The sequence below is a fragment of the Pyxicephalus adspersus genome, chromosome 5, assembly GCF_032062135.1.
Source record: "Pyxicephalus adspersus chromosome 5, UCB_Pads_2.0, whole genome shotgun sequence".
NCBI lineage: Eukaryota > Metazoa > Chordata > Amphibia > Anura > Pyxicephalidae > Pyxicephalus > Pyxicephalus adspersus.
In genome coordinates, this window is record NC_092862.1 from 94,194,734 (window position 1) to 94,215,315 (window position 20,582).

General features: G+C 37.0%; 1 protein-coding gene across 2 annotated transcripts in view; it reads left to right on the forward strand.

Annotated features, from left to right (window-relative positions):
* The first annotated feature begins 9,305 nt into the window (after positions 1-9,305).
* The window catches only part of GLI3 (GLI family zinc finger 3), a 124,801-nt gene continuing 113,524 nt past the window's right edge, over positions 9,306-20,582 (forward strand). Inside the window, exon 1 of one of the 2 annotated variants that reach the window (XM_072412167.1) lies at positions 9,306-9,741. The gene's annotated coding sequence lies outside the window, so the exon portion shown is untranslated. The remainder of the gene's footprint in view (positions 9,742-20,582) is intronic. The other variant, XM_072412166.1, reaches the window with a different exon arrangement.

The window sequence follows — 20,582 nt, forward strand, 5'->3', positions numbered from 1 at the left end:
TTACTAATATTTATTTACATAGTGCCATTATCTCCCGGGTGCTGTATAAAGAAATTGTTTATTCATAGAGTAGTACAGGTAATGCAATAAATAAATGTTGCAAATACTAGCACACTCAGTTGTTTATTAAAACCTAGCAATGACAAAATGTAATAGAACTATACAAGGGAAGATATTGGATATAAAAAAGAAGCCATGGAAAAAACCTGTGCAACAGAATTGCTTAAATGTGAGAGAATGTTTCCAGGAACAAAATGTGTCAAAATGGATGTTGTTCTTTTAACTGTTTTATGCTTATAAAAAGAATAATTACAAACCTCAGAATATGGTGAAAGAAAGAAAGACGTACAAGGCAGATACATTACAACTGCAAAAAGCGGTAATCCTGAATCATACTCGGGGTCACTTAAAACTTAACAAAAAAACCACTTACCTTGCTCTGTTGTCATCCCCCGTCGTCCTGCTGGTCCCTGCAGGTCCTGGGGACACGTCGTTCTCCTCCGATCTTCAGCTGCGAACTGCAGACGGTCTCCAGGGTTTCCCAGTGACATCGGTGCATGCGTCGGTGTGGGCAGGAGGATCGGCGGGAAATTCAAATCATTTTGTATTGGATTCAATACAAAATAGCTACACTGAGTCCAATACAAGGAAATCTTCATATAATATATTTATAATTATATTATATATATTATACATTCCACTGTACAGTTATAATACATGTTTCACAATTTTTTAAACAGATTTTTATGTTTTTTTATTTAAAGTTGATTATTAAATTTATTAAATATTGGACAAATTTCGGTGGGTTATGCCTAAGAATTATTGCCTACAATGTAAAAAAAATTCCATGCAAAAAAAATGTAACGCTTTTTGCTTGGAAATACGGACAGAATTAGAACGCTAGGGGGGGGTTAAGCTGACTTTACATCTATTGCATTGTGGTAGGACATTGTAAAACGTGGGCTCTATTTATAAAACAAAGAATCTGACATTCCCTCAAACATTACCCAGTGGGAATCATTGAAACACCTGGAAGATTCCCATGACAGAATGTTCGAGGGAATGTCTGATTCTCTGTTTTATAAATATAGCCCATAATATATTAATATATAATAATACATTATTAAATTGTAATGTGTTTTTCTAGTTTTGGAAAGACCAGGGAATGGTTAGAAAAATCCAGGGTATGGATTAGAACTTTTATCAGGTTTTACCCCATATCTGGGGCCCTATTAGACAGATTTGAGTAGTATGAGAAGGCTAGGGCTTCTTTCAAATTTACATCTCTGCATCTCTATTGCAGCTTTTTCAACTTTCTTTTTTAAAATGTAGTTACCTATGTTTTTTCTACATAGATATTGAATAGGAGTGCATTTGTTTTTTGTTTTTTTAATGATATGGCAAATTAAGCATTGCAAGGAATTTAAGGAGCAAAATCCATGTTGTAACTTAAACTAAATTGTACAAACTAAATAATGCATAAAATTGCCAAATTAACATCCATGCAGTATATTTATCTAATTTACGTACTATATATTTAACACTCACAAAAAATGTAAATAATTATGTGCATCAATAAATTTGATTACCTAATGCATTTGAATTAAAACACTACATATCATTTACCATTCGTGAATTGATCCAAAAGTGTTGGTTGTTGAGAGTTAAGATATTGGAGATGTCAGACTTCTGTAATATTAAATTTGATTGCTTGGTATAGGTTACTACACATACGTGGAATTGACAATTTGCTATCTGCATTCTTCATTGCATAACATAAGTGTCTATTGGAATATAGAGTTGTTTTACAAGAGGACTTTAAGTTGTCCACGTAGAAAAGTGAATTATTGCCCTGCTGACTTTAATCATTCAATCACGTGCAATAAAAACTACATACTTTTTACATTTCTTTGCATGTGATTAGGAATTTTTCAAAGTGAATTTTCAACAGATCCACTAAGTTAAGCAAATTATCTCTTGCAGAGTGATAATTAATTTCACTAAGTGAACAGCCTCAAACCCTAATATTAATAATAAACAGTATGTATATAGCACCAACATTTTATGCAGCACTGTACATTAAAAAGGGGTTGCAAATGACAGACAGACACATACGGTGACACAGGAGGAAGAGGAAAGGACCCTGCCCCGAAGAGCTTACAACCTAAGAGGTGACTCAACACCTATGTTTCCAGCATTTCCACACACATGACACACACTTTCATCAACTGGGAGGCACACATTTTTGTGCTCATGTTTTTTTTTATCCTTCTTCGCCATTTAGGTTTAGTGCACAATATTGATGCAGGATACCAACTGTGCAGTTATCTCAGAGCCCTTTGTCAAGGTGTCACAGGCGGAATGGTGGACCCTCCAAGTCACCAGCGCCATTGGCAGAGACATGGGGCACAGAGTCTAAGTCATGTGGCAAACGGAGATCATGTGACCACCAGGTAATATAACTCTGGAGCAGAGGAAGCTCAGATGGTGTCACACTTTTGCCAGCAGATGAAGCGCATCATCGGAATATTCTGGACCTCGGGGTAAAGGCCAGGGAGTCACATGGCTCAGACCAGGAAGTAACTAGCGGATAGAATTCCAAAGCTGAGCTACTGCTGTTGGCTGCAGAGGAATGTAAGGTGGGTGACAAAGATGAGGGCAAAGATCTCCTGGTCCTTGTTCATTAGTGGTCACCTTTCTCTGAACAGGTGAATGCCATGTATTCAGTTAATGAAGAGAATGCACCCCCAGATGTCTACTGGTTGTTTTTAAAAGGACATTTACCACTCATTCTGTCTTATGACTGACATAATAGTAACTGACATCTTACTCCAGCTTCTTCCTTGTCTATTTACTCTAAAGGGTCAAGTGCACACTGTCAATCAGAAGACAAGTATACAGTGCTGCAATAGAAAGGGAAGAAAGGTGATCATTTGGGTATTTACACGTAGGCATGTAGTTCGATATGTGATTTTGCAGGAAAGAACTTTAATCTCTGATACAGTGAGCAGGTGGTGGAGGAATTAATTTACCTATTAAAATTAGCAGTCTCAAGGAAAGAGTGAAAACAGGAACATGAATGAATCCTTTAAACACATTAAGGGCTTGTTCACATGGACAGTCAATTTGTGAAGTTCTTTATTAGACCTTGAAAAGGATCATTTTTCAATTGCCTGCTGTGTGGTTTGTAAGCATTGTTTTAGGTGTTTGAATGGCATGTGTGAGATAGAAGTACAAATAAATGGTGTGTTTCCGCTGCCTCCAGTTCCTCCTCTACAGGAGCGGTTTTCAGGCGTTTCAGTAGTCTTGCACAGAACCTGGGGGAGGGTGGGTACAAAAAACAATAGCCTTGCCTTTGTGTTTTCTTTTCCACACAGAGGCTTCTAAAATGCTTAAAAAACACTTACAAACCTTTTTTGGAGGCATTTGAAAATTGTTTTTATTCAAGTTTATTGACATGGTTGACAAACGCAAGGATGATGAGATGCTCCATAAAGCACATCAGGACTGGCATAAAACAACACCACAACCACAAAACTTGCACAAAAAGCCTCTACAAATGCTTATGAATCTGTGTTTGAGCATCTACTAAGAAATTACTGAAAAATCATCCTGAGGTTCAGTAGGACATACAAACCAGCAGAAGGAATAGTTAGTATGATCGAAGGAAAAAACTATCCTAGGTGAAAAACTATCCCTTTTTTCATTAGCAAAACAGAAGTGGATTTTTGAAAATGACTTGCGGGTAGTGATTTGGTCAACAGTAGTTAAATTAAAAAAAATATACCTGAAATAATTTACATAGATATTTACATGTTCAAAAAGAGGCATAATTTGTCCTTCTCTGCCATCACTTTTCTATGTTTCACTGGTGGATATGTAAGGAAAATACACACATTATTTATAGACTACTAATGAAAGTACCAGTTCTGGAAATATCAGTTAAATTTATAGCTGTACAGAGGGATGCAGGAATACTCTGTAAAATATAAGTAGATATATGTCCACACAGGAACAGAGCTCTATTTTAAAACTATTATAATTTTATGAAGCAAAATGGTGTTGTGTAAGAAGTTGTCATATTCTGTCTAATGTTGAGAAGCAAAATGGCCAGTTCCAGTTTTGTGTGTGTGTGTGAATGCCAATGTGCAGTGTTTTGTTTATTATTGTGTGTTGTATTAGGTAAGCGTGTTCATTTTAAAGGGACTGAAATTTTGGACCAGTAGTTAGATTTTGAAAAGTTGCTCTTTTCTTATTTGTTAAGCTATTTAGCTTGGAATTTAGTAGATTATCCTTGCCTTCCTACATTTTTGCTGTTACATAGATCATTCTCTCATCGCCCACTTACCCTTCTGATGTGACTTTGTCTTCCTCTGACTTTTTGAATCTTTCATCTGTTATCCAACTATTCATTCTACTTTGATGCTTTGCAGAGAACAAACATTGTACTTATTCATTCTTTTTTCTTTGTTTTTGTTGCTCTTCTTTGTTTGTTTTGTTGTTTTCTCCAGGAGTCCTTCTTTTGATTTTTTGGGCTATTGCTTTGTCCCTTATTACATGGGGTCATCAGTTTGTACATTCACAACTTACATTTGTTTCCATTGTCATTTCTCTTGTTTAGCACTACATAGATTATATTCACACCTGCCATTTAGTACTCATCGTCTTGTGATGACTGTAGATTACTTTATCTGCTACCATCTTGTAAATTGTAAATTATCTATGAATATTTTTGGAAAATGCTTTATTCCATTGGTATTATGTTTCCTGTTTTCGTTGTTTTATATTGTATGCCATGAACATATACCAATATTTTGTGTTATATCATGGAAGTGGAAGCTTCTGTCATTATCTTCCATGTTTTCACACTATTTTCCTGTAAGTTATTGTTTGCATTAGCAAGTGTGCAAAAGAATCGTCATACTTTCTTTGCTTCCATTATTAGTTCTTGTGTTATATTCTCTGTATTCTTTCTCCCCAATCTCTTTCTCTCTGCTTCCTTTTTCTTCATTGCCTCTTTCCCCCCATTGTCCAGGACTTCACAATGTTGTAAATTAGGCTAAATTGCAGGCCTAAAAATAATAGTGCCAAAACTGCTATACCTGAGAATTTTGAGAAAACTACACTTTTTAAATTCTTATGGGATCCTATTATTATTATTATTAATAAACAGGATTTATATAGCGCCAACATATTACGCAGCGCAAATGACAGACTAATACAGACAGTGATACAGGAGGAGAGGACCCTGCCCCGAAGAGCTTACAATCTAGTACCTATAATCTATGATAGCAAAATTAAGAGTGATATGCCAGAACATTTACTGGGGCATACAATTAAAGTAAAATACCTTTAAAATTTACCTTAATGGTAAATAAGGACTTTTTTTTTTATATTTTGCTCTATTCTTTTTAATAATAAATATTTTTCCTCTATTTTACTGTATGTTTTGTACTCCATTAACAATGTTATTTCCCATTCTTTAAAAAAAATGCTAAAAAACAGTGAAATATATTTCAGTTCTGAAAACTATTTCTGGAAACAGCACAATACCTAAGTTACATCTTTATAATCAAGCTATGTGTCTGGAAAGTAGGGAGAGTTGGCAATAAACATGCCTCAGTACTGGGCTGCTTCTGTTAAGCAATCATTTGAATCATTTAGTGAATATGGAAAAAAGAGGGAAATCACATTTTCACACATTTGGTTTGTTCAATATTGCAGAGAAAAAGAGCAATAATAATAATCAGAGTAACACATTTCAGGTTATGTTGGTGCAGTGGTTTACAGAGAATCACATTTTTGCTCCTGTGCTATCCATTGTGCAAATCTGTCTTTAAAGCAACTGTGTTACGTAGAGTAGGATAAAAGTAGAACAAAAAATTCTGAGCAGGCTAGGTTTAATAGCAGAAGACACATAGAGCTATGGAGCCTATTTATCAAGGGACAACCAGTCTTTTCACCAGAAAATGGCTTTATTGATAAACAAAATGTGCCATTTTGGCCTATTTATAAAAGGTAAAGTTAAAAAGATTGCCTCTCTTCAACAGAATAACCACTTTTAGAAGATTGCCCCTTTCACAGTTGAAAGATAGAAATTGTCTTATATATAAAATAGTGATTGCTACTTTATAGTTCACCAGAAAGCTTTTGCTTTAAAAGTGAATAATACTGCAGACCAAGTCTGAGCATCTGACCAGTTATTCTATTCATTGAGCTTCTGACTACCAATTTAGGTTAAGTAAGGTACAACAATCAACCACTGACCCACCTTAAACTGATTGCAGTTTTATAAATCTGTTGATTTGAAACGTGCCACTCAGAAGAAAAGAACAAAAAAAATAGGGCTAAATTATAATTACCACTTCTTTATAAATAGACCTCTATGTGTCTTTTGCAATAAAAAACAATTTACCACGCTGATGAGCTTCGAATGTTCTGCTTGCTGTATATTCTATGTATATTGTAAGCAGGTTATTTGCAGAAAACTGTTATTTGCAATAAAACAAAATTATTTGCATGTTCTCAATTTTTTGCTAGAAATCCTAGCATAGCTGGCTGCTGGGAATGAATGAACACTAGTGGGCATGCAAGGCAGTTAAGCCATTCCAGCCTGGCCCATCATGATGGCTGAAGAGGACAAGGTAAAGGTGTCGGTACCAGTGAGGAGAGATAAGTTTAGTTGGGCTTTGAAGTGCAGGAGTGCATCCTGGTCAAGCTGATTAAAATGTCTAAATATGCTGAATCTGGAAAAATAACAGGTAAAAATGTTGCTGCCAATGAGAGTGCTTGTGGATTTTACATCAATGGACAGGAGGTTTTACATCAGTGACACATCAAAAAAGGTATAAAAGAAATCCAACCTGCAATGAGAAGAATGAATACTTTACCTGTTCACCTAAGCTGCCAATCTTCACTTTCATAAAGCTCTCCAGTGGCTGGAAAGTATTTTGCAGGCATATCACAATGGTGGCCCCTAGTTCTATCAGCCAGACTGCTGGGGCTGGTGTATGCAGGGCTGCCATAAGAAATGTATGGGTCCCATACTAGGTACTTTCTGAGGCCCCCCAATGCCTAAAAGTTGCAGCATTGAAAAAGTCAAGTTTTTTTGATTGGGGTTGCAGTACAGAAGAACCCCTTGTCCAGCTCTACAGATGGTGGCCCTGGATTTATAGAACTATAGCACACAAGATGCAACCAGTTATCCATGGCAACCACAGTTGGTAACCCCGCCATTGTAGCACCACCATACAGCAAAGGCTTGCATTTACAACTTTTTAGACTACTTTGCTCTAAAGACTATCGGTATTCAACTAAGTATTAAAAACAGTGACTTTTTCTTCAGTATCACTCATTCATTGTATTAGGGGTGCAGCAATATTATGTAAGGTTGTGCTTTCAAATGGAGAATGAGGCTGAGGTTTGAGAGCTGGAGAGAGAAGAATTAAACAGCTGGAGTAAAAGCTGGACTAAACCAAAAAAGAAAATCATATTCACCTTACTCCTGCAGAGTCCCCGATTTCCTGGGTCCCACACCATCCTGTGATCCAACTAGGTGCCACCATCTTCTTCCTTCTTTTGGCTGCATCACGCAATCTCGCACGGCGCAGGTGCAAGATTGAGTGACATAGCCTGCCATAAATGTGAAAAAAGAGTGCCGATCTCACTGCGCATGTGTGACATCTGCATTACCCTAAAAAGGCCCTTATGCATATGCCCGGGATTAGACATGCCCAGAAGGAGCAGCCAGAAGCCTCCTGAGATGTGTGACGTGAATATCCCAGGAAGCTCTGCACACCCATTGTATTTGTACGGCAGCGGTAAAGACAGAATAAGGAGGCTTCACCTTTTTTTTTAATTAAAAAAATTTAATCCTTTCTGAAACCTAACAGCTTCTTTATATGCGAGTCTCATCTTACCTCTACTGAATATATGCATATTCCCAATATCCAAAATACATCTATGGCCAGAAACGTTTATACACACTGGATTCTCAATACTGAGAATTGGATTCTCAATACTGAGCTTCTTCAGCAATCCTTCCTTTACTATCACATCATGGTACATTACCTTGCCACCTCACATAATTATGTTTGGATGAATCTAACGTCCTACTATTTGGAATAATCAGGGCACCTAACAATTTTTGATCTACAGAAAATAATGGATCTCTTCAAAATCCCCTGAGGAAGCCATTTTGGCGAAACGCGTTGAGATGATTGAAACAAACACATTATTAAACAACAGGAATTTGTAAATACTTTATTATCATCACGGTCCTGATTGACATTTACTTTGTATGATATTAGTTGAGATTTGTGAGCCAGTGTTATGAACTGTCTATTGAAATAAGTCAATATTTTTTTTATTCAAACAAGAAAATATTTTCTGTATATTTGTTGCCTAAAAAGCCTCCTTTCTTCGCTCCCTTTCCTGCTTTCCCTTTGAACTTCTTTTTTTCACTAATGGATATGACACAATTGGCTTGGCAACCATTATGCAGCACGGTGGCTCAGGGGTTAGCACTCTGGCCTTTGCAGCGCTAGGTCCTAGGTTTGAATCCCAGCCAGGACACTATCTGCATGGAGTTTGCAGGTTCTCCCCGTGTCTGCGTGGGTTTCCTCCGGGTGCTCTGGTTTCCTCCCACATCCCAAAAACATGCAGTTAGGTTAATTGGCTTCCCCCTAAATTGACCTAGACTACATTAATGACATATGACTATAGTAGGGACATTAGATTGTGAGCTCCTTTGAGGGACAGTTAGTGACACAACTCTGGACTCTGTACAGTGCTGCGTAATATGATGGCGCTATATAAATACTGTATAATAATAATATAAGAGCTCCCCTGGCTATCACTTTCTTTGAGTAAAATAAATAAAAAAATACATAAATTTTACTTTACATACAAGGGGTGTCTGCCCTTTTATGTAAAGTAAAAATGTTGGTGACAGGTCCGCTTTAAATAGCTGGACAGAGCAGAGTTAAACAGTAGGGGGGGGGGGGTAAAGCACAGGGGGAGAGGTCTTGCTTTAGGCTTGAGAAGGAGGGCTGAGGCTTGAGAACTGGAAAGAGAAGAATTAAACAGCTGGAGTTAAAGAGCTGGAGAGAGAAGACTTAATAATAAGAGAATACCCCCCTCTCATCTATCCCCCCCCCACCTAGCTGAGGTGGGAGTGTCCGCACAGTGCTTCAGGACTAAGTGGGAGCTGGAATGCCCGGGAGGAGAGGGGTGGCGCCACACGTGTGTGTCTCCCTCACTGTGCATGTTCACCAGCGCACACACGGCTCCATTCACTGACACACATTACCGAGCCAGCCACGGGGGATAGACACACACACACACACACCCCTCCTCCTTCTCTACTTCCCACTCTCTCCTCTGTCTTTTCCAACTTATGCCACTCCCTCCCATATCTCTCCCGTCACATTCATTTATTAAGGGATGGAGGGGAAACATAAATAAATGAAGGCTAGAAATAATATTGTGCGCGCCAAGCTTAAAGAACCAATCACCTCACAAAAGAGTCCCGAGCAGTCCGCACTCCCGGGCAGCCGTCCTGCTCATCCCATTGGCTGCATGCAAGCCGCTGTGTAGCCTCAGAGCTGCCACTGGCAAGTTAGGGGAGAAGCAACATCTGTAAAACTTGGAGAGAAGAAGGAGGAGGGAGGAGAGGAGGACGTGAAGGAAAAGAGGAGAATGCCAGAGTGAGAGAAGCGGAGAAACTTTGCAAGGAAACGTGTGAGTATGCGCTGCATGTGTCACCGGCCATTGTTACACTTTTCTGGGGTATTTGAGCAATGTCAGTGGTGCTGGTGAGGGTCACAGTGGTATAATGATGGGGGTATCAGGGGATGGAAAGTATGAGCCTGTAATTGTATAAAGTGTGAGTCTTTGTTTTGCATGGAAGGGCTGAGAGCTGCTGCGATAGCTGGAGAAACAACTTTAGTGGCTTGCTAACTTTCTGTGCAAACTTTCTGCAAACCTAGATCAGTATGGGACATGTCTGCCTGTGGGGTATTACATGCATCAAGCACATGCTAAGACCTCCATTGCACACATACACAGTCATCTAAGTCGAAGTTTAATTTGTGGCGAATTTCTTGTTTTCATTTCGCTAATCTATCTCTGTGTTTTGCTTCAGTGACACATTTTTATTGTACGCATTCTTATGTATGGTGGTGGATGAGATGGAAACAATGTGCATACATGGAGTGTGAATGTTATCATGCAGAATGATCGTTATTGAGATTGATACACAAGGCGCCATTGCTAGCAGAGCTGAGATTGACTTGCTATGGCAAGGAGTTTTTTTAGCATCTCTGGGTGCCCGGACAGCTGCCCATTCTGCCCTTATAATTGGCCGCTGTATGATCCGCCCAGACGTATCCCATGAACACTAATATGTTCTAGGCGCGCAACTGTAAGTTTGAAGAACAATTAATGTGCGGTTACTCATCTCCTGCAGTGCTGCTCCCTCCCCATGTCTAAGGACACAGCTCAACTTCCACTGAGCATTTCTTGGCCGATTATCAAACTGTCCTGACTCCCAAACTTAGCTACATGCCAGCCTTGTGCTGGCTGAAACTTTGTATCTATAACACAGTCCTCCCACATCTGGACGCCGGAGGGAGGGAACCCACATGCAGCTCCTTTCCTTACTCTCACCAGAAGCTCTTCTCTCTACCAGATTAGTTGACTTTCCAGCTGCTTGGCTGATGTGATTGCAAGCGAACACAAAGAACTTTAAAACTTCACCGATATGTCCTTTATGTTAGAGATCTGATCTAAAAGTTTGCCTTCTAAAGTTCTCTTCTACAGATGTTTACATATGTTATAAAATGTGATCGGTTCCTGTGGTTTACAAAAGGATGTGTTTTTTTTATATACATTTTTGTGCTTTACTAGATTTGTTTTTAGATCCTTACTAAAGAAAGGTTTATTGAAATATTTTTTGATGGGGTACAGCAGCCAGGCCTTTTCTGCAGGGGGCAAACAAGGACTCTGGGCTAGATGAATCATGCCAGACACTCACTTTCTCCAAGAGGAGAGAGAAAGGGAAGAGAAAGAGGTAAAGTAAATACACAGAACACCACAAACCAGACTGGATTAACTGATCTACACCTTTTAAATAAATAGCTTGGAGAGACAGAAAGGGAGTAAAGCGGATGCTGGGGTTTTTGGTGGCATATGTACTTACTCTGTTTACCCACTTGCTCTTTTCAGACTGAAGTGGATAACAAATGGAGTTCAGTGTGAGGCTAATAAAACTTAACACAGGCAGAAAGTTTAGCAGCTTTTGTGCAAGGAGGATCAGCATTGATGTCAGAACATGGGATTAGTGAATTAGCACAAAATAGCCGATTTACTGTCCTAGTAGTTGGTTTTTAAATATAAATCTCCCTATACATTTTACACCCTTTTCATGAAATATTAAAAGTTGTCAACTGCAACTTTTTTTGCTGGCATTTTGTCTTTGTGATCCCTTTTTTTTTTATTGAACACTGATCATTAAGTGTTTGAATTGTTAACCATAGTTCAGCAATAGCCTAACGGACAGATCCAAAACTGACATGCATTTCAAAAAGTTTGCAATCCCTCTTCAAGTTCCAGAGAACACATAGCAGCCTGGTGTTTGGAGGATAATTCTTACAATAGACAATCTTCCAGTTGTGACCTGCCTAGTATTCTTGAAAGGGTTAAAGAAAATTAGCAAACACAATTTAAAGAGGGCGCCAGTCTCTTTTTTTTTCTCTTTTGCATGGCCAGCCTGTGTAATTGGAAACATGGAATTCATTCATCTTCCAGGATTCATGGTTTTGTTTGCTTATTTGGAGATTAATAATTGGAATGTGAACAGCTCTGCCCATGATATTCATTTGCAGGTTTTTCCTAATGTAATTGCTTTATAATTTAGAAAGGTGCCACACTGATTGGCCTTATAATTATTTCATTTAGGTGCTTTATTAAAAATTAACAGTGGCCTTGCAGTTTCTAAATTAACACTGCCAAGATTATTTTGATTGAGGGAAGAGGAAACTGGAAAACCTTTAACATTCTTCCAAAAAAACTAGCATGCAAATGAACTTTAAAAGATGGCTTTAGGATGAATGTTAGGTTTTTCAATATAGGTAAATTATGTTGAACTTGTGTATTTTGGATTTAAACATTTTAGCACTTTGTCCTAAATTCATATTTTTTATGCTGTAATTTGTTGTAACTAATTTTTATTTGCTTATTTGTTTGTATTAAATTCAATAGCTGATTCAAATATTTGCGTTGAAGGTGAATTGTAAATGTAATTTTTCAACCGCAGAAGTGGGATTCATATAATTTTTTTTTAGCATAGTTTTTTTTTTAATTTTTGTTCTTTAACATACATTGCAGTCTGTCTTTAGAGCATATCAAAGTTGATACATATACATTATAATATAAATTGTAACATGTATAATGTGTGCAAAAAAAGAGCAAGTCTGCTGCAACTCACTGATAAGAACATGTGCTTTAACATGGTCAGCAAGTCTTTTTACTCAGAATTCTTTATATTAGAAGATTGCATGCAAGTAAAAAAGGGTGAAAATGCCAGTGAGTTAGTGTAAAAAATATTTATTGCAATAAACTGATTTTTAGATAATAGAGGTTTTACTCAATTTTTCCTAAAGTTGCATTTTAAGATTTTCCAAATCCCTACCTTAGGCAACCTTGTTGGGAAAATAGGTTTGTTTAAGGTAGGATGAAATGCAGAAAACATATTTAAAACTTATTTTAAAAACTTATTTACAGAAAACATGGTTCAGCACCAAAGGGGTTAACACAGTCAATTTTTCCATACTGGCGGCTTTAGTGATGTCCTGCAGTCCTTGGGGCAGGTTAGCAAGTTGCAGGGCATGTTTTAAACTGGCTAGGTATTGCCTGGCACAGTTTTGTAGGGCTGGAGGGATTAATCACTTTCCATGTCAAAAGCAAAAAGAAACTTCAGTGTTTTTCAAGCCCCTACAGTTAATCAGACAGAGGGGTCCTTTTCAGGTTGACTCTCCTGCTGTCAAGGCCTGCAAGACTTCACCCAAGAGGGTAATACTTCCTCATGTCCATTAAAGCTCTGAAAATCTAAAAGAAAACAACACAACAATACCCTTTGCCCTTCATGCATAAGAATTAGCTTGCTGTGCTTTAAACTAAGATACAATAGAAACAGGGAGGGGGGAGCATAAACCAACAGGGTGCCCAGTATAAACTTTCCCAATACTTCTAGCAGCCCTATCATCTCTATACTTTCTACAGGTATTCGAATAGGACGGAGGAAAAAGAAAAAAAAACCTTATGTAGCCTAGCAAGGACTTTCAATGAAATTTCACACTTTGATGATTCCCCCCCTTTCTTCTTTTCCTGCGTCTAACTTTGATATATTGACAGCAAAAGGAGCTTGCAAAGCTTTTATATAGCCTGAGCGGCAATGCTAAGCAGCAGTCAAACGTCTCCATGCATTTGTGTTTAAGTGCAGAAGAAATAGCATGTCTGTGGGCAGCAGAGGTTCTTATCAACTCCCTAATCCCAAGTCCCTGAAAACCTTGAGGGCATGCCTCAGATCTCGCTGAAATCATTGTAGACTTGCACAGTTTGCAGATTAAATATGCTATGTGTTCCTGGTCCCAACAACAGTTTTATGAGCCCACTAAGCTTCCGACTTTAAGGTTCCTTTCTGAAGATTTTAGGAGCTGCTATAGGCAGTGATGTTTGTAATAAGTGGCTCTTGTTAATTTCAAGAAGCTTTAGATGCATCATTCTTGACAGAGGAGGACCTGCCAAAATACAAGTTTGCACATCACATGTCTTATTATGCAGGGGGAATACATAATACACAAAGGCCTTGATGGATTTGATGCCTCTATTATAGGTTTGCCGAGGAATGCTGCAGTTACATGTGCTCTCGCTCACATATGATTAGTGTTTAAATCAGTGTGAAAATAAAATGACACAGAAATGGAAATTTCATTTCACAAGCACCTAATAATGCAAAGCACATTTAAAGGTATCATTTACACCAACTTTAAAGTCTGGTCTGTTTCCAGTTTTAGGCTAACACTCAGCATGTAAAAGGGGAAAAGAATGTGCCATCTTTAAATCATAACTTATGTTCCACTTTTAGGCTAGTATATGCATTAAATAAAATGGTGATACAATCTATTCAAGTGCTAATGCAAAATGCATCATTTGAATAGTTGTATTAAATTAGAGGAAAAGGAGGAAACCTTACAAACGTTTTGTTTAAAATTAGTATAAAGCTACTTTGTTTCCATCCTAAGCTAAAAAACTTTTACTTGTGTGCCCGAATGAAATTTGGTAGAGTAATCATGCTTGCTTTGAGAGGTTTAGGTTAGACCATCAACAGAAAAGAACATTTTCAGCATTGTTATGCTGAACATGTATTCCATATTGGCATTTATATTTTAACTATGACGCATTTTTGTAAAAAGAAAACATCTGCGGGCCAAGCTTTCTTTTGTGGTACTCTTCAAAGTTTTTCAGACTTGCCAGCCATTATAGAAGTATTGCACAAAAATAACCAGTCCAAATAGGCTTACTGATACATTTCACTGGACAGTGTAATCATTTGCCTAAATAAATACCTGAAATCGTATGCTTAGTTTAGCCTGCTCACCTGTGCACTTTTTTATTATATGCTTGAATTTATAACTGTGCTTACACCTATGGAATACTGCATCCTTAATAATTCTTGGTTAATGTGAATATACTGATTACAAGAAAAAAAAAAAAAAAGCGGAAGCCTCTTAATCACCTTCAAGTAAATTATCTTAGTAAATCTACCCCCTTGTCTAATCACAGGATAATCACGCTGGTGCTTGACATGGCAGCCCCTCCTTTTATAAATGTGGTGTGAGTCCATTAATTAGAAGCGAAAAAAGTCATATCCTATTTCTAAACAATAACATGTGTCAGCTCATTACCCAGGAGACCTGAGCCAATATTGTGCTCAAAGGTTGTTTAATGAATGGAAATGTGAAAGTCCATTTGTCAAGGTAGTACAAGGTTCCTGTTAGTTTTCAACCCCCAAATTCATTGTCTGCACGGCCTAGTCATTAGTCATCTGTGTATTAGTACTGCCCTCAGGCAGTCCAGCCCCGCACTACTTCACACCAGCATGACTTTGAAAGCCTGTACTGTACTGACTTGTAGAATTACTGCTGTTATTTCCGCCTAACTGGGTCTAAGGTAAGTCCCCTCCCCACCTTATCACTCAACATAATCCTTCTTTTCTGTTCAGTTGCTATCTGTGGCTTTAAGGGAATTCTCCAAAGCCTTTCCTTGTAGGTCTCAATCTCTTTTCTTTGTTGTGAAAATTATTGTGCTTGTGTTAATTGAATCTGTTAAAAATAGTTGGCAGATGTATTTTTTTTATATTGAAAATAAACATAGGCTAACTCTTGCCTCCTTTCATACTTTAAACTCTCTGCTCATCAGTGAGGATGGGCTTAAAGGGTTAACAGGAATATTTGGAAAGCAGTCTGAATACATTGAATTAGGACTCCTTAATTTTGTGTATATTTCCACAAATTTAAAGCACTTCCATTACATTTTTTTGTATCAGTTTGTTCAGTTCATGTTCATGAAGTTTTTTATCATATGAACTTTATCTTTGCTCTGGCTCTGTGGGGCCGTTTCTTTTTAAGTGAAAACGTACAAGGCATTAAGTAACTTACAAAACATATGGTTTGAGACATTTGGCAGTTTTCAACCACAAATGTTTATAAATGACGTTCTTTGGAAAAGAGAGGACAGCTGTAGTATTCTCTGTACACGAACAGTGTGATCTGCCATGTTAGCTCAATTTTACTGATATTTTACAAACCATGCAACGTTGAATGTCATCTCAGTGCAGCTTTTTATAACATATCAGTTCGAGTGCTGACATTATTATTTATATAAATTGTTTATGTTGTGTCAGGTGACAGGTGTTAAGTGAATAATACATATATAGCATGTTGTATGCACCTGGGATAAATTCATACCTAAGGGTTTCATTAACAACTAATTATTCAATGGCCCCTGTTTCAACCCATAATAATAGCGCTAATATTAGTAGTCAGTAATATAGAATTATAAATGTGTGCATTAATGTGCATGTGTTTTTGTGTGTTTGAATTCTTTGAAACATTATATTAGTGTATGTATACTGTAAGGTCATTCATGTCTGTATGTTTTAATAATGTACCTAAATATATGTATTTGATGTTAATTTGGAATGATATTTATAATAACAAGAATGGTGACCATTACACTTATGAAACTTATCTTTTATCTTCATACCAGGGTTCAGTCATTTTTACTACATACATATTTATAAATATGTATTCAGGGGAAATCTTGTTCTGTTTTTTTCTTTCTTTAAACTAGAGAATACTGAAAATTACTCCTTTTACTTAATCAGATTCTTACTCTCTATTCTGTTGAAGAAAAAGAGGCTGCTGTGTAGCTTGATGACATGACCGATCTCAATCAGAATGTGTACATATTTTTCTTGAAGTGGCACTACCTGCTTTTTAAATGCCTTTCTCACATACTCTCAATTTTTCATTCCAAGAAGGTTTTCTCACTTGCTTGATTTGTAAGCCAACTTCTATCAGTTCACAAGAACAAACCCTTGAAAACATAACAAAAATTAAAGTTGATATTTTGTTGAAATGTTTTGCTCCTTACAAAATATCATCAGCTCATTAATTCATTCTTGTTTTTCAAATAATAATTAGGAAAGTATTTGGTATAAATATGTAGAAAGGTAAAATCACACAGATATTTAAGATTTAGGTATAGTAATAGTAATGTTTGAGACAAGTTTTGGATCTTTTTCATCTTTTTCAAATTCAGGTTTTTCCATTCAAATTTTTTAGCTTTTTTTAACATATCTGTATAAAAATCCACTTAAAAATATAATCTGCAGTTGGTTTGCTGTGTTCCATTTTCTGTGTGTATTGTCAGTGACCTGTTTGAAATACATTGCTTCAGCAGTGATGTATCACTTTAACATTGATGAAATGCTGGCTGCTATGCTAAAGTGTTTAGGCTACTACTATATAATATCCATCAATAGATTACTAATAGGGTATAAAGCATGCCTTTTTCTGTTGGATAAGAGAATCTGAGCTGTAAGCATGTCATCATATTGAACACACTGACTACAAACAGTTTGTGCAGTTATTAGGTATGGGATGCTGATACTGTTACATTTGATCTGAATGGGCGATGATTGTGTTAGTGTCAGTTACTGATAGTTTCTAGCTATGTGTTAAAAAGATAGACGGTGAATGATAAATTACAAATGCATACATTTGTTTTAAAGTAAAGAGTAACTATAGTATAACAGTCATTATAATGTGGTAGATCTTACCTTTATGGTTTCAGTCAGCCTTCTGTTGCCCCATACATTGTCCCACTGTTAAAATACAGGTTTGCTGGGAAAATGTCTTTGCAAGACTGACAGGTGGTACCATCAGCAGGCCTTTGATACTAAGATAAATATGCCTCCTTTTGGTTTCTATTATAAATTAGTAACTGCTGCATAATATTTTTTACTTCAATAAAACTATGCACTGCTAAGCCTTCCTTCTAGCTGGAGAGTTGGGCATTTGGATCTCAGCTGTATAATTGTACCAAAAGGTTAACTTCTGGAAGGTCAGCTATGCACTGCTGCCTGGACTATGAAGCAGGTTCTTCCCGATTGTCATTGGTGTCAACACCGAAGGAACACCATTTTCAGCAGTCTCCTAAAGTTCAGTTTACAGTTCAACTTGAGGTCAGGGTTGGAGTTTAGGGTGAAGTTGAGAGTGAGGTTCAGTTGCATGTTTGTGTGTGATAAACTATATTTTCCAGTAAAAAGTTTCACCATGTATATGAGTATGGCACAGAATGAACATTTAGTACTTTTACTTCTCAATACCATGTTGTTATATTTGAGAAACATGCAAGCTGCAGTTGGTGTGTTTGCTACACTGGGGTTCTCAGCTCACCAGATTGTCAGCAAAGGGGAGTGGGCAGACTGGAGCACTATAGCTTGGCATAAGGGCCCTTTCAATTAACTCACTTCCCTGTGAGTTAGGTTAGGGTTTACAACACATAGTTGTAAAGCTGGCCTAAATAAAAGGGAAAAGTAGTAAAAAGTATTGTGAATCCATGAATTCCTGCCAGACCCTAATTTTCAATTGTGATTGGAATGTACATTTTATGTTATGAGTATTCTTGCTACCTTGAAAATAATTTGTTATCTCAATACTTACCAGGCTGGAAAACCACAAACTGCAGATTAAAATAATGCCGGAAAATGAATCCACATGATGGGCCTGATTTATTAAAGCTCTCCAAGGCTGGAGAGGATATACTTTTATCAGGGAAGCTGGGTGATGCAGCAAACCTGGAATGGATCTGGTCCAGGATTGAAAACATTTGCTAACAAATAGCACATTACTTTCAAGAAATCAATTCCAGGTTTGCTGAATCACCAAGGTTCACAGATGAAAGTGTATTCTCTTCATCCCTGGAGAGGAATAAATCAGACACAACAATTTTGTATATCTCTTGTGGACTCAGTTAGGTACCTGGGTCTGTACACCTGCTGTGGCCATTGTAAGCACTGATACCTAAGATGTTGCTTTTTGTGTGGACTATATGTGACCTATTTTGCTTTGTTAGATATAGTATCATTTGTTACCATCTATGTTGTCCCAACTTTAAATACATTAACTATCAAATGAAAACACTAAATCTAAAATAAATATTATGTGTTTTTTTAAATAAATTTACTGCTGAGATAGTACATTTATTTGTGTAAGTGGTTATTTATTTTTGGAAGTGGTGTGTGTCTATGGTAGGTGATCAAGCTTAGTCTTCTTATCAGTGAAACAACCATTGGAAAGGAGCTTAGAAAAAAATATATAACTGCAATTAGAAGGCTCTACATTTCAAACCTCTTTTTTGTGTTTGCCATTCACTTAAAGGGGAGGCATATAATAGATACTTTATATTACTATACACCATCTACCTTTGCATGGCCAGCATGATTGTGTCTCAAAATTGAGAAACATCTATATTTAACTTGACCAATAAAAGATTGTATATATTAGGTAAAAAACAGCTGAATTATATAGTTCATCTGTTTTTCTACATCTGTGTAGAGAAATTATTTTGATCCACGTGAAATGATGGATAGGTCTCTTTCTGAAAATGCATTGAAATTATGATAGTCACAAAGGGTCTTTTATTGAGCCAAGTGTTATATTGACTAAATTATTCATCATTTATAATATAAAAAACTGGCACATATGTACCTTTACCATTTATGTACATCAGTTTGCATGCCATGTCTGGAAATGCAAATTAGTAATTGCCTATTCTGTTCAAATTTACCTGCTTTGTTCAATTGACCTTCCCACCCAGAATCTTAAGCTGTGGCACTCCAAAGGAAGGGGAGTAGAAAATCATATTACATGCATTGTAGTGCTGGTAGGGAGTGCCAAGGTATAAGAACTGATTTTTAATAAGGCCCTTGGAGCCTATATATTTTCTAAAAGAATCCAAAGAAAAAGTCAATCAGATACCATAGAAGAAATAATTTTTAGAAGAATAAAATAATTACCAATAACAAATAAGGTTTTTGATCTTGGAGGTTTTAAATGTATTTTCCAGTTCTAGATTGAAAGCTCTTCGGGGCAGGGCCCTCTTCTCTACCTGTGTCACTGTCTGTATCTGTCATTTGTAACCCCTATTTAATGTACAACACTGCGCAATATGTTGGCGTTAAATAAACCTTGTTTAATGATAATAATAAAATTCTTGAAGTACATAGGGTGACTGTTATCTACCTGATCAATGCTTTATTTCACAACCTATAACCACATGTGTGGTCTTTATCTGACCATTTTAGGTATGGCTTGCATGATCTATAAGTTTATTTTGAGAGCTGCACATATGGACCTTACACATATTTACACATATTGGTATATGGCTATATCTGGTAAAGGTCGGAAGATGTGCAAGTGACCCTTTGTTATTAATCCTTGGTTCAGTGAACAAGCTAAATTCCTTAGGTAAATCAACACCACTGTTGCAACCACAATGCAACCCATTTGCTGTGAGCTCAGCCTGTGGTTTGCATACATCTTGCATGATCCTAGAGCATGGGCCCACAGCTTACACATGCAGGAAGGATCAGTAAAGAAGTTTACATGTAAGCACTGTTAAACACACATCACTTATAATATGTTATAATTAATATGGTATAATATATGTTACAATTGACAAAGAAGTAGATCCTTTGCAATGCTGAATGTTTGTTCTTTGCATCCTACCACTTACTACCATATACATAAGTCTAAAAAGTTATAATGCTTAAAGAATACAGTTGCAGTAGCTGTTTAGATGTGATTTTTGAAGGTCCCTAATCTTGGGAAAGTGCTGCTGGCATTCACATCTGGAGGAATATTGGGGATTCACTGTTTATTAATTGTTGTTTCTTTATCATTTCTGGACCTGACTAAAGTTCAGGCTATTAAGAACCTGTGAATGGAACAACC